Source organism: Myxocyprinus asiaticus, chromosome 2 (genome assembly GCF_019703515.2).
Source record: "Myxocyprinus asiaticus isolate MX2 ecotype Aquarium Trade chromosome 2, UBuf_Myxa_2, whole genome shotgun sequence".
NCBI classification, from domain to species: domain Eukaryota; kingdom Metazoa; phylum Chordata; class Actinopteri; order Cypriniformes; family Catostomidae; genus Myxocyprinus; species Myxocyprinus asiaticus.
In genome coordinates this window covers 30401424-30414189 of record NC_059345.1, presented here as the reverse complement: position 1 = coordinate 30414189, position 12766 = coordinate 30401424, and the positions used below count along the sequence as shown (strand labels likewise).

At 41.6% G+C, this 12766-nt stretch overlaps 1 pseudogene; it reads right to left on the bottom strand.

The window, feature by feature from the left end:
* Nucleotides 1-2632: 2632 nt before the first annotated feature.
* On the bottom strand, nt 2633-8536 carry LOC127409679 (DNA-directed RNA polymerase II subunit GRINL1A-like; annotated as a pseudogene).
* Nucleotides 8537-12766: the final 4230 nt, after the last annotated feature.

Genomic DNA, 12766 nt, shown 5'->3' with positions numbered 1-12766 from the left:
AAGGAGAGGAAAGGAGTTGAGAGGAACAGATGAGGAGGAGAGGAGTGGTGAGGAGAGAAGCTAAAATGAGGAGTAGTGAGGAAAGAAGCAGAGAGGAGCAGTAAGGAGTCGTGAGGAGAGGAGTGGAGTGGAGTGGTTTGGAGAGGAGAGCATTGCCTGGGATATGGGTGGCGAAGAGAAAAAAAAGAGAGAAGAGGAGAAGGAAGCCATTTCCTTCCTCTACTGCTCTGCTTTTATTACTCTAAACTGTGGCACCTGTAAAGGACAGCATTACCGTCCCGAGGCTATGAGCGATTGACAAATTGTGATATATTCAACAATTGTCTTGGTCCTGTGTGCAATTATGTTTGGTTTTACATTGGCATAGAAGACAAAGATCCCGTTAAAATATAGTCAAAGCACCAGATAAACTACACACCCAATGAGTCACTCCTTAGGCAATAACAAAGAGGTGTTTCTTTGCATTCCACTCATTTAATTTGGAGGTAAAAGGTAAGGATACGCATGTGCACAACGATTTAAACTCAAATCTGTTACAAATCTCTTCATGGATAAAGCACATCTTAAAAGAAAACAGAGAAAGAAGTAAATTAAAAGTAAATTAAATCTAATTATCAAATTGTACTGCAGTTTTCCGCAGCTTAAGATCATTATTGGTTTGGACGGCATTTCTTTCCTCATTAGAAAAATATGTTAGCAGTTCGAGGAGATGAGCCTCCAGTTTTCATGACAGACGGATTGTGGAGAGAACGCTTGTGTAAATAAACAAATTAGGAGGTGCACAAACAGACGTGCTCACACACACACATAGTCTAGTAAAGTCAACACGTACCTCCGATCAGAAACACCAGGGCTCTCAGCACTTCGAAGGTTGTCTTGGCATGAGGACAACATTACAGCACATAAACATGGCTATGGTTCCATATCAAGGCCCTGTAATTGTTATGAGCTGGGCAACGGAGAATTGCCTTGTTTTACTGCATGTTTTTACTTCTGTTGTAAGACCAAAGGCCCAGTGAGCAAATCTTTATAACCCATGCCGATACAACCAAATTTGACCACAGGAAAAATAAATAATGAATATATAATAAAATGGCAAAACCATGATCTAGTATGGAGAGCAGTCAATTCTAAAGTACCTTACAGAGAAAGACAGCATTCCAGTTTCACTATGATTTGCCTCTCTTCCACCTGGAACACAGTTAAGTAAGTAGGCAATTGAAATATTTGACATTTCAGCGACTGTATTTCATGACCCTGTAAATGAAGTTTGGCAGTATTCCCTGAGTAGCTGCTAATTCACACTCCTGGTGCTTGTCAATTGGTGCATTCAGAAATGAGGAAGCATGATTTCACTTGAATAGCATGAAAATAATTAAAAACAGCATTACACTGCATTCATCAAGCCAGCTTGAGACTGACATTATGTACACATGTACACAGATAGAGAGGCTCATTGCTTAGAGCTGGTACTTTGGATGCTTGGTAACCAAAATCGATTTTCCTCGGCTTAAAGAATCAGAAGCTAGGACAATATGTATGTCTACCCTAAATACCACCTCAGAGAGTATTAAAACAACTATCCAACTGTACCAAGTAACTCTATGCTCACAGTATCACTGATGGATGGCAAGGGGAATGGAGGCTTTGAGTGGGGAAAAGAATTGGACAAAAGCACGTTGTTGTTACATTAATCTCGATACAAGAATGGGAATTTTCCTCCTCATTATGATCACACGCTGCTGGGCAAGCGGTTCTATTTTCTTCCCCCACCGTGCCCTGGCAGCTCGAGGCATCCCCGCTGAGACGGCTTCCTCACCGTGATGAGTTTTTGACAGGCTTTACAGCCATGCCAGCCCAGACAGTGGCTTACCAGAATGCTGGCAGTTTTTTGGCGGTTATTTATCTCCCCATCTATCCCACTCTCTCTATCTCCATGCTTTTGAGATGGACCAGCCATCTCATAATTATTATGCAGACTTCTTAGAGCACAAGTTTGTTCAAGTAGATGGACTGTGTTTTGAAACTGTAGGATTTTCCCCAGATTTGACAGAGTTTGTCTGGAGGAATTAATGTTATCTTCTGCAGGTGTAAAACCCTCTCAGCCTGATATTATATACTGTAGTTATTAGAGCTCTGAGCTAAACATACAACCACAATTTCAACATACATGTGTATCACATTACCCATAACACTTTCAAGATGATTTAGCCATTGAAACACTTCAGCTGAAGCCATTATCGGCGACAAAATGATGCTGAATCATCCTAATGAGTTCACCAGTAGACTGCACTAAAAACCAATATAAGAAGGATCCGATGGCCGAGTATAATTTAATTAAAAACCTCTTCAGACAAAGTATATACAGGACATGAATCCTCTCAGTCAGCAAGACACACTGCTGCCATCTTCTGTCTATTCACAGAAATATTTGGCTCTCTGTAGGAGCACAGACACCAAAAAGTAGGGTAGAATTGCACACACACACCTGATACTAGCCATTAGCCATAATTACAAATATACTATATACCGAAACGATTGCAGTAGTGCAGTTAAATTAGTTTTACTTCTGCAAACTGCTTTTGTACTTGGCTTCAAAACTGTACATCAATACCCTTTTGCTTTTGTGACAACTTTTGAGATTAGGATTAGGATACTGCAGGATTAAGAACATTTTAAGTGCCTTTTTTATTTCACTCAGAAACACACACAAACATACAAAAAGACAATAATTCTCATATTTTGATCCATTAAATACATTTTCCTTAATGGATTTAAGCAACACTGTCAAAATGGTACAAGCTTATCCTACTCAAATGCCTATATGACATCAAATAAACAAGAATTAGATCTAAAAGTAATCCAAAAGCAATCAGATTATATTACATAAAAAATGTAATCCAAGAGATTGTCACTAGCTACAATTTTAGTCTTGAAACTTATAATCAGATACCCGATTACAATTCAGACGTAATCTACCCAGCACTGATCAAGGTGTATACCAAGGCAATATGGTATTACCATCAGATACAATCACTAAACCATGGTGCCTCTACCATTTTTTATCAGGGTCAAAAAAGTCAAATCGAAGCAACAAAAATACCTGAGATTTTTTTGTGAATCTCCTTTTTGTGCACTTCAACATTCACATCATTTGCACTTATTCACATGGACTCAATGAAGGAGCAGATGTTGAGTCGTCATGTCTTTCCTGATCATATGACCGCAATGCTGGAAAGACATCAGGAATGATATAAACAGTGTTTCTCTCTGCAGCGCCCTCAATCACAACATTCTCATTTTCCAAACCCGATCTGAGACATCAGCGTAAATCCAGACATTTCTACAGCCAACAGTCAATAGTGAGGTTCTTATTCTAAGTACTGACACACCCTCTCCTTCCTGCATTTACCACTGCTGTATCAAAACCATACCCGAATCATAGTTTTAAAGAAAATATACTAGTAGTGTTAAACGTATATATTGTCATTGTCTAAATTAGCTTAACATCCAGTACTGAAAAAATTAAGGTAAATCAGTATGGCTTTAGGGAATACTGTTCTGTGGTGTGCAGCTAACCACAATGATTAATTACTCAATCAAAACCAGATGGCATTGAACTACAGAACATTAAATGAGGAAAAACAACACGTTGTATAGATGAGTGGTAAAATATTTAAAGCATTTTATCCTTATTAAAAAACAGTTGTTAAAGGGTTAAATCATTTGGTGTATGCCCTGCTGGAAAAAAAACAAAAACAAAACAAAGGGGCTAAAACCAATTGCGTGGTCTTATTTGGTCACCCATCCAGGTGAGCTAGTTTATTAGCTGGTCAGGCTGGGAGAAGGCTGAGAACCAGCTTAAACCAGTTGATTCTACCTTAAACCAGCAGGGTGGCCCCTTCAATATATATATATATATATATATATATATATATATATATTATTTATTTATTTATTTATTTATTTTTAAACAGTACAATAACAGTACAGCAGCAATATATTTGTAACACCATCTCCATGGGCTGAGCCAGTGTTATTGAGATAGAGTACGTGACCTGCTCTGTGCTTCAGTGTGAAACTGGATCTAGAGCGAGATAGACTAAAAAGATGGACTTGGGAGAGGGACAATGACACATTTTATCTCTCAAAACACTGATAAATCAAAATGCCATTAAATAAGATAATAAGAAAGCAGAAAAATCGATTATTGCCTCAGGAACACATTCTGTTTTCTTATGGACAAATCTATAAAAAGGCATTTCAAGAAAATATACACTATCCTTCCATTCGCCTCATTGCTAAAAAAAAATGGCCCATTCACTTGGGGCATGATTTCACACTTGTAGTAGATGAAAACCACTTGCAGATGACTCCATGAGTGGTTTATTGATCTGAGATGATGAGTATGAGGGTGTGTGGCAAGCAAAAACGACAGCCAAAAAGAACAACTTAAAGGCACTGGCTGCTGAATGAATACTTGATTCCAACTCAGGTATATCTATGTACTCAAGACTGACTGTTCAGGTCCGGACACTGTTCAGTACAGGAATCCAGTGTTTAATTGGTAACAGTCGCTTTTCCTCTGTAAGCAAGGTAGTCTTAATTAATACCAGTAAAGAGGAGATTCTTTCGGACAAGTATGACATATTTATCATTGGATGTCTGGGTAAGGCACTCTGGAGTTCGTCACACACAGTGTCTAAACACTAACCTGCCAGATGTGTGAGAATCTTTTTTTTTTTCTGTTCGAGGCAGCAGTCCCCATCAACAGGCAGAAGCAATTACTAGAGGTTATCACAGGTCATCAACTGCAGAGAAGCACAGATTTAAATTTCCTCTTGTCCCTAAATCACATGTAAAGAAAACAAAACACTGTTTATATCCTGAGAGCATAGGAGAGAGTATAAATGTTAAGTATAAATGGTTAGTAGTGAGCTTTAAGTGTATTTGTCTCTTATCCGAGTTTATAGTCTTGAAAATTTTATTCACCATATGTCAAGTCTGTCTATCTGTTGCCATCCCAGCATGCATTGCCACTCTATGCAGTAACACAATCTAAATACAATCCAGATGAACCACCAATTGGTCTAATTCCTTCAAGCCTCGATATTTCACATAACATATATTAATCATCTGAGGCATGTCACAGATTTCTGCACTGATAACATCCCTCTCTTCAAACGATAGCTCACTCATTGTTCCAATCAAACCATTGGGGCGGTTAACAAAACAATGCCGCAAAAAACGGAGGGGGTTGAAAGATTTTTTTCCAAGATATTGCTCTCAAGTGACACAACATTAAGTGCTTCCACCTTTAGTTTATGAAACTGCGGTTTCTGTTATCCGATGGTTACAGTTCAAAGAGCCGATCAAAAGCTACAGAGGTTAATTCATAGGTTTTTGTTTTGAAAAAATACTAAGAAAGGTCATTCAAATATATTCTATTACATTATCAGTTCTACAACAGTTCTACATGTTCCACACACCCAAAAGAATGGCTTTTGTTGAGTTTTGTTTTGTTGAAAAGAGCATGAAATGTAATTATTCAAGACAATAGGTGTGGTGATTTCCAAGTTGAGAATCTCAAACTGCTGAGGTAGAGTTTTTTCCCCCACCTGCTTGCTGAGATAATCTGTTACTTTAAGACTGTAACATTTCCACAAGCAAAAAAAAAAAAAAAAAAAAAAAAAAAGAGTTGAGAAGTTTTTGTCTAAACACAATCACTCAACCTAATTTAACCTGCTGTTATTTAACTTAATGGGCAGAAGCTGCACTTATTCTCTGTCTGAAGACATTGTCAGTGCTGTTCATGAAGAGCCCTTCTCTTGTCCTCAGGCTGAAAGCCTCTCTCCAGGGTCCTGAAGCATGGGCTCTGGGCCTAGAGCTGGTCCAAGGCAAGAGGCCAAACATATCAACAAGCCAGTGCCCTCCCTGTAGGGCCCCACGATCAGTCCTCTTCTGAGGAAAGCTGGGCTCCATCCTCATGCACCTCACTGTAGGCTGCCAGTGGGCCTTCTTCTGGGTTGTAACACTCCATCCTGATACTTAGACCATCTGCCAACTTCTGGGCAGCTTGTTTGGCCTCCAACTCCTGAAATAAACAGTATACACAATTACATAAATGTGCTGCTTCCTGAATACGGAATGAGACGGGAACACCCACACACAAAGTGGCAAACATGTATAGGATTTATACTATCTGGAGAATTATTAATGGGAGTATTGCAGTAGCCCTTCCTCTCAACATATACTGGTATGCCAAGTATCAACAGAAAGTTGCAGTTCTTGCTTGTTTTGAAGAGCTTTTTGCAGACTGATAGCACTGTGAATGTAGATTTCTAGTGTGATCAAGATTCATTTTGTTTTTTGTGGGACAAACTTTGGCCTCAAAGGTGTTGACATATCATCACTAGTGGCTGACCGATATATCACCACGGCCGATAAATCTGCCGATTTTTGGTATTTTTTAATTATCGGCATCGGGCGATACATTTTCCTGTTTGGTGGATTCGTTTAGCAAACTGCAAACATGCCGAGAATCACATTTTATGCATGTTAAGGAGCCATCTGAGGCATGTAAACAACCAATCACAGTTCACTTTGTTGTTACGTGCTATCATATTACAACAATAACAGACCGGTTTGTTAACATAGTGCTTGTTATTTACTATGTGTGATATCATATAATATATATATATCTGCCTATCGGCCATCAAGCTCTCTAGATATTGGCGTTGGTCATAAAAAAACAAAAAACATATTGGTCGATCACTAATCATCACTTTGATCATTCAGATCTGAAAGCAATAGTTATATTGAGCAAGACATTTTCAACCTACCTGGTACTTTCAGGTCTTCTCTTGCACAAGGGCAGCTTACTCCTCTAATGACAGCACTGTGGTGTATGGGGTGGAAGCTTGACTGCAGTGATATTATCCAGGTGTTTTCTGTCTCGCTCTCTTCTGGTCTCTGCAGTAAGTGGTGTGGTGCTGCCACAGCTCTGACTAGCTGATGAAGACTCCGATTTAAATGTTAACCTGACAGACAAGAAAATACAATGTTGCATTTTAAGAACAAAACTACTTAAGTCTAACCAAATTTCTGAAGCTGTTAAATTTTAGAACACAATTTACATGGGGAAACTAAACCCGAGACCATAGGTGAAGTGTTCTACCATATTCATCTTCTTGTAGATCAGTAAACTTAATCAAAGAGTTAACAATAGTCTAATAAAAGGTCTAATAGTCTCCTTGCAGCTATAATGAATTCAGTGTGCATACATTTTAATTTTAATATTTAAGCATTTATCAAATGCCTACTTGCAGTGTGCACTCAACAAACTACAATGTTTGGTTGGGTAAAAGATGAGCAGGCTTAAATGTTTGGCTGTGATATTTTGTGTACAAGACAGGAAAATGTAAAGCAGTGTGATGACAGTGTAGTTCCACTCACTGGTTTGGTTTGAATCTGCGCTTCCTTACATTCACACTTTTCTCCAACGTCTCTAGGGCTTCTATGTAATGTGGCTTCTTCAATTGCTTATTGCAAAGAAATGGGTTACTAGGGAGCAGGTTTTTAACGGTGTCTTGATTTGAACCATCGTTACTATCAGCAACCATAACTTGGCCGAATGCATCCACAAGGCCTGTGTCTTTGATCAGCAAGACTGTTGCATTTCCACTGGCAGCTTCTAGTGTTTCAGCAGCCTTTGACCGGGATGTCTTTTCTTCGCAAAAGAGACCACCATTTTCCTGTCCGTTAGCTGCAGCAGTATTGACACTGGCTTCATTTATGTCATGGGATGTTATAATCATGTCCAAGTTTGAGTCTAAATGCTTATCTATGCTTCGATTGGCAAGGGCTTGTAGATATTTAGCCTGAAACTCTGCCCAGACAGATATTAAGCTTGTTTTCTTTCCTCCTCCTCCAGATGTCCAAGAGCAAGGTGTACTTTCTCCACAAAGTCAGCAATCTTCTTTCCCTTATCTGGGAGGCTCTGAATAAATCTCCTGAACAGATAACACAAATACAAACATTGCACAATTAGAAAAATTACAACTAGGGATGCACCGATACGATACCTGGATCGGTATCGGCTCTGATACTGACGTTTTTCAACGAATCGGATATCGGGCCGACGAGCCTGATCCAAATCCGATACATGTTCGTTACTGTCAAGCTCACAAAATGACATAAAAGAACCATTAAAACACCATTGAAGTAGTTCATATGACTCGTGCATTTTATTCAAAGCCACTTGAAGACGTGCGATAGCTCTGCGAATCACAAAAGGCTGTGTTTAATAAGTAAATATATAGTATGTGCAGCGCCAGCGCACAGGCTGGTGATGCACTCGCGGCTATTTTTAGCCTTCACCCATTGCGCAACATTTGAGCGCTACTCACAAACAGCATCTCAGATGTAGATGCTCAATAGTTCGGTTCACTTATAATATGCATTTAGAACGGCACCGGAGGAGCATTTTTACCAGAATTTGAATGAGAAGCGAATTAAACTGTGAACTTTCCTACAAACAGACACATACAGGACTTCCTGGAGAGTTCAGAATGTCAAAATAAAAGCCCGAGGATTTTAAAGTTAAATGTGTTACGGAGGCAGAGATATGAACTCAGTAGCAGGGTTTATTGAACAGATGATTGAAACAGTGATGTAAATATTGTGAGTAAATCCAGCTGAGCAGAGTGGCAAACAGAAGGTGAGTAATATCCAGACGGGGTATAGACACGATGAACAGATAACTCACAACAGTCTTATGATACTTGCAGGCAATAATGAAGACACAGGTATGTTTGACATAGTAGAAAGGTGTGGAGTCTCAGAGATACTATCGATGAGAACAGAGTGTGTGTGAAAGCTCCTTGATTAGCCACTAATGAAATGCAGGTGCGTGTAATCAGAATTCAGGGGAGAGTCTGCAGTGAGGAAGAAAGAGAGAGACCGGTGGATCCGTGACAAAAGGTGCATGATTGAGATATATTACTATTACAATATATTATTATCATTTGTTTACAAATGATAATAATATTTAAGTTGAATGGGTTCCAAAAAATAACTGTGTGAATAAAAAGTGGACTGATGTCTTACAACTAAATTGAACAAAAAAGCAATCTGAATCTTTTAAAGTCCAGATACAAGTTGAAAACATATTGCAAAAAACAAACAAACAAAAAAATAACTGATGACTTATACTGGAAGTACTGTTAATTTTGCTGCTACATTATCCAGTATACTAGTTAACAATAAAAGTTTTTCTTAATAAGCTATACATTTATATTGAAATTATGTGTAGTTAGAGGTTTGTGTTTCTTTACATATTAAAGAGCACACCCAATTAGTTCCACACAATAATGTAAAGATATTCTAAACTGATTATGCAAAAAACAAAAACAAAAACAACAAAAAAACAACAACAACAACACTGGTATCGGATCGGGATCGGTCGATACTGAGATTTCCAATATCGGAATTAGAAGAGAAAAAATGGTATCGGTGCATTCCTAATTACAACTAGTAGTAAGTGCTCACCATACAGGCAGGTTACAAGGGGCACCAGTGAATCTGGAATTATCCAGAATATTTAATCTTGAAAGTCATCTAACTGGTAAATTGAACACTTTGTTTGTATCTTGAAATAATAAAAGGAGACAGAAAACAATGAAAAGATAATTGCTTACTGTAGTGGACAGTCATTAAGGAGGACACGGGAGGCAGGTTGCTCTACTCACAGGTAAGGCTTTTTAATGACCACACTGATCTCAGCTTCACATTAATGAATTCTCGGCTTCACAATAATAATCTCTTCAACTTCACAATGATAAACTCTCAGCTTCACAATATGATCTCTTTAGTGTCACAATAATAAAACAGCTTCACAGTAATAACTCTGGGGACCCAGGCTCTCCCCTCTCGTCTACTGGTGGTGTGGCTCTTTTATGCCGCTCTCCCCGTGCTCACTGAAATTAGAGACAGGTGTTAGACATAATTTAGCTCAGGTGTAAGCGCCCTTACCGCTTTCTCTCTCTCCGGAGAGATGCTTGACCACGCCCCCGCTGCCACATATCCCCACCGCTCGACTCAGGCCGGGGAGGCATCCAGCCTGCCTACCACTCCCCCCCCATTCCTGGAAAGGAAGTCGGCGACAGCCATCTGCGCTCCCGGTCTGTGGACCACCTTGAACTTAAACGGCTGCAGAGCCAGATACCATCGGGTGATCTGCGCGTTGGTATCTTTCATGCAGTGGAGCCACTGGAGCGGGGCATGATCGGAACAGAGGTTGAAGGCCCGCCCCAACAGGTAGTATTGGAGAGTGAGGACCGCCCACTTGATGGCGAGACACTCCTTTTCCAAGGTGCTGTACTTAGTTTCCCTCAATGAGAGCTTACGGCTAATGTACAGCACCGGGCGCTCCTCCCCCTCCACCACCTGTGTGAGTACGGCCCCCAGCCCCCTGTCTGAAGCATCTGTCTGTAAAACAAAAGGGAGAGATAAGTCAGGTGAATGTAAAAGCGGCCCCCGCAAAGTGCGGCTTTAACTTGCGTGAACGCCCGCTGACACTGCTCCGTCCACTGGACCGGGTCTGGATCTCCCTTTTTAGTGAGATCAGTCAGCGGGCTGGTGACGTCCGAATAATTAGGCACGAACCTTCTATAATAGCCAGCCAGCCCCAGGAACTATCTCACCCCCTTTTTGGTCTTGGGCCTCGGGCAGGTCGCAATCGCCGCTGTCTTGTCAATTTGGGGACGTACCTGCCCGTGGCCCAAGTGGAACCCCAGATACCGTACCTCCACCCGCCCAATCGCGCACTTCTTTGGGTTTGCTGTGAGTCCCGTTCGACGCAGTGATCTCAGAACTGCCTTCAGATGTTGCATGTGCCACTGAATGCGGTCGGAGGATTCGGTCCATGAGATGCTGAAACGTAGCCGGGGCTCCAGACAAACCGAACGGAAGTGTCACAAACTGGTGTAATCCAAACGGTGTGGAGAAGGCAGTTTTTTCACGGGAAATTGGTGTCAAGGGGATCTGCCAATAACCCTTCGTCAAATCCAATGTCGAATAAAATCGAGCAGTGCCCAACCGACCGAGCAACTCATCAACGCGAGGCATTGGGTACGCATCAAATTTAGACACCGCATTGACTTTCCTATAATCCACACAGAACTGTACAGACCCGTCACTCTCAGGCATTAGAACAACTGGGCTGGACCAATCGCTGTGGGATTCTTCTATTACCCCATATCGAGCATTGCATCCAATTCTTCCCGAACTATTTTCTTCTTGTGTTCGGGTAATCGGTAGGGGCGCCTACGTACCACGACCCCCGGCTCGGTCTCGATGTGGTAGTGAATGAGGTTTGTACGCCCCGGTAGAGGGGAGAATACATCTGCAAACTCCTGTTGCAACCTAGCAACCTCTGCGAGTTGACTCGGTGAGAGGTGGTCTCCGCAAGTGACCGGGGTGAACTGTTTATGTTTTGAACTCACCTCCGGTCCTAGCTCCGCCTTCTCGGGAACTACCGTAGCCAACGTCACAGAGACCGCCTCCCTCCACAATGTCAGGAGATTGAGGTAGTATATTTGACATGCGCCCCCTCTATCGGTTTGTTTAACCTCATAATCGAGATCTCCCACTCGTCGTGTGACCTCAAAGGGTCCTTGCCACTTGGCGAGTAATTTAGAGCTCGATGTGGGAAGCAATACAAGCACTTTATCTCCCGGTGCAAATTCCCTTAGCTGAGTTCCCGTCATACAGTCGGCGCTGTCGTTCTTGAGCTTGGAGCAAATTCTCCTGTGTTAGCTGCCCCAAAGTGTGGAGTTTTGCTCTAAGATCAAGAACGTATTGAATTTCATTTTTACTGTTTGAAGGTCCCTCCTCCCAGGCCTCTCACAATACATCAAGCACACCGCGTGGGCGTCACCCATACAGCAGCTCGAATGGGGAGAAGCCAGTAGAGGCTTGCGGGATCTCTCGTACTGCAAATAAAAGGGGGTCGAGCCATTTATCCCAATTTCTAGCATCATCGTGCACAAACTTACAAATCATGTTTTTGAGGGTTTTATTAAATCGTTCCACCAGGCCAATCCGTTTGAGGATGGTACATGCTGGTGCGAATTGATTTAATACTCAACAACTCGTACAGCTCGCATTGTGTCCATGACATAAATGTTGTGCCCTGATCGGTGAGGATTTCTTTCGGAATCCCCACCCGGGAGATTATTTTGAAGAGTGCCTCCGCAACACTGCATGCTGAGATGTTGCGAAGAGGCACTGCTTCCGGATATCGTGTTGCATAGTCCACTAGGACCAATACAAAGCAATGTCCGCGTGCTGACCGTTCTAATGGCCCGAAGAGGTCCATTCCAATTCCCTCAAAGGGGACCTCGATCAACGGAAGAGGGCGCAATGGCGCTTTTGGGGTGGCCGGTGGGTTAACCAGCTGGCATTCGCGGCATGCCGCACACCACCTGCGGACATCGCCACCAATGCCCGGCCAATAGAAACGGGCTATTAGATGGTTCAGTGTTTTCCTTTCTCCTAAATGACCCGCCATGGGATTATAATGAGCTGCCTGGAATACCATTTCCCGACGGCTCAGTGGAATCAAAAGTTGGGTTGTATCCTGTTTAGTCTGAGCGTCCTGTGTCACTCTATACAACCGCTCATTTATAATTGCAAAATAGGGGTATGAAAGGGCGATGTCAGGCTGGAGTCGTTGACCATCGATGACTCTCACTTGGTCGAAGGC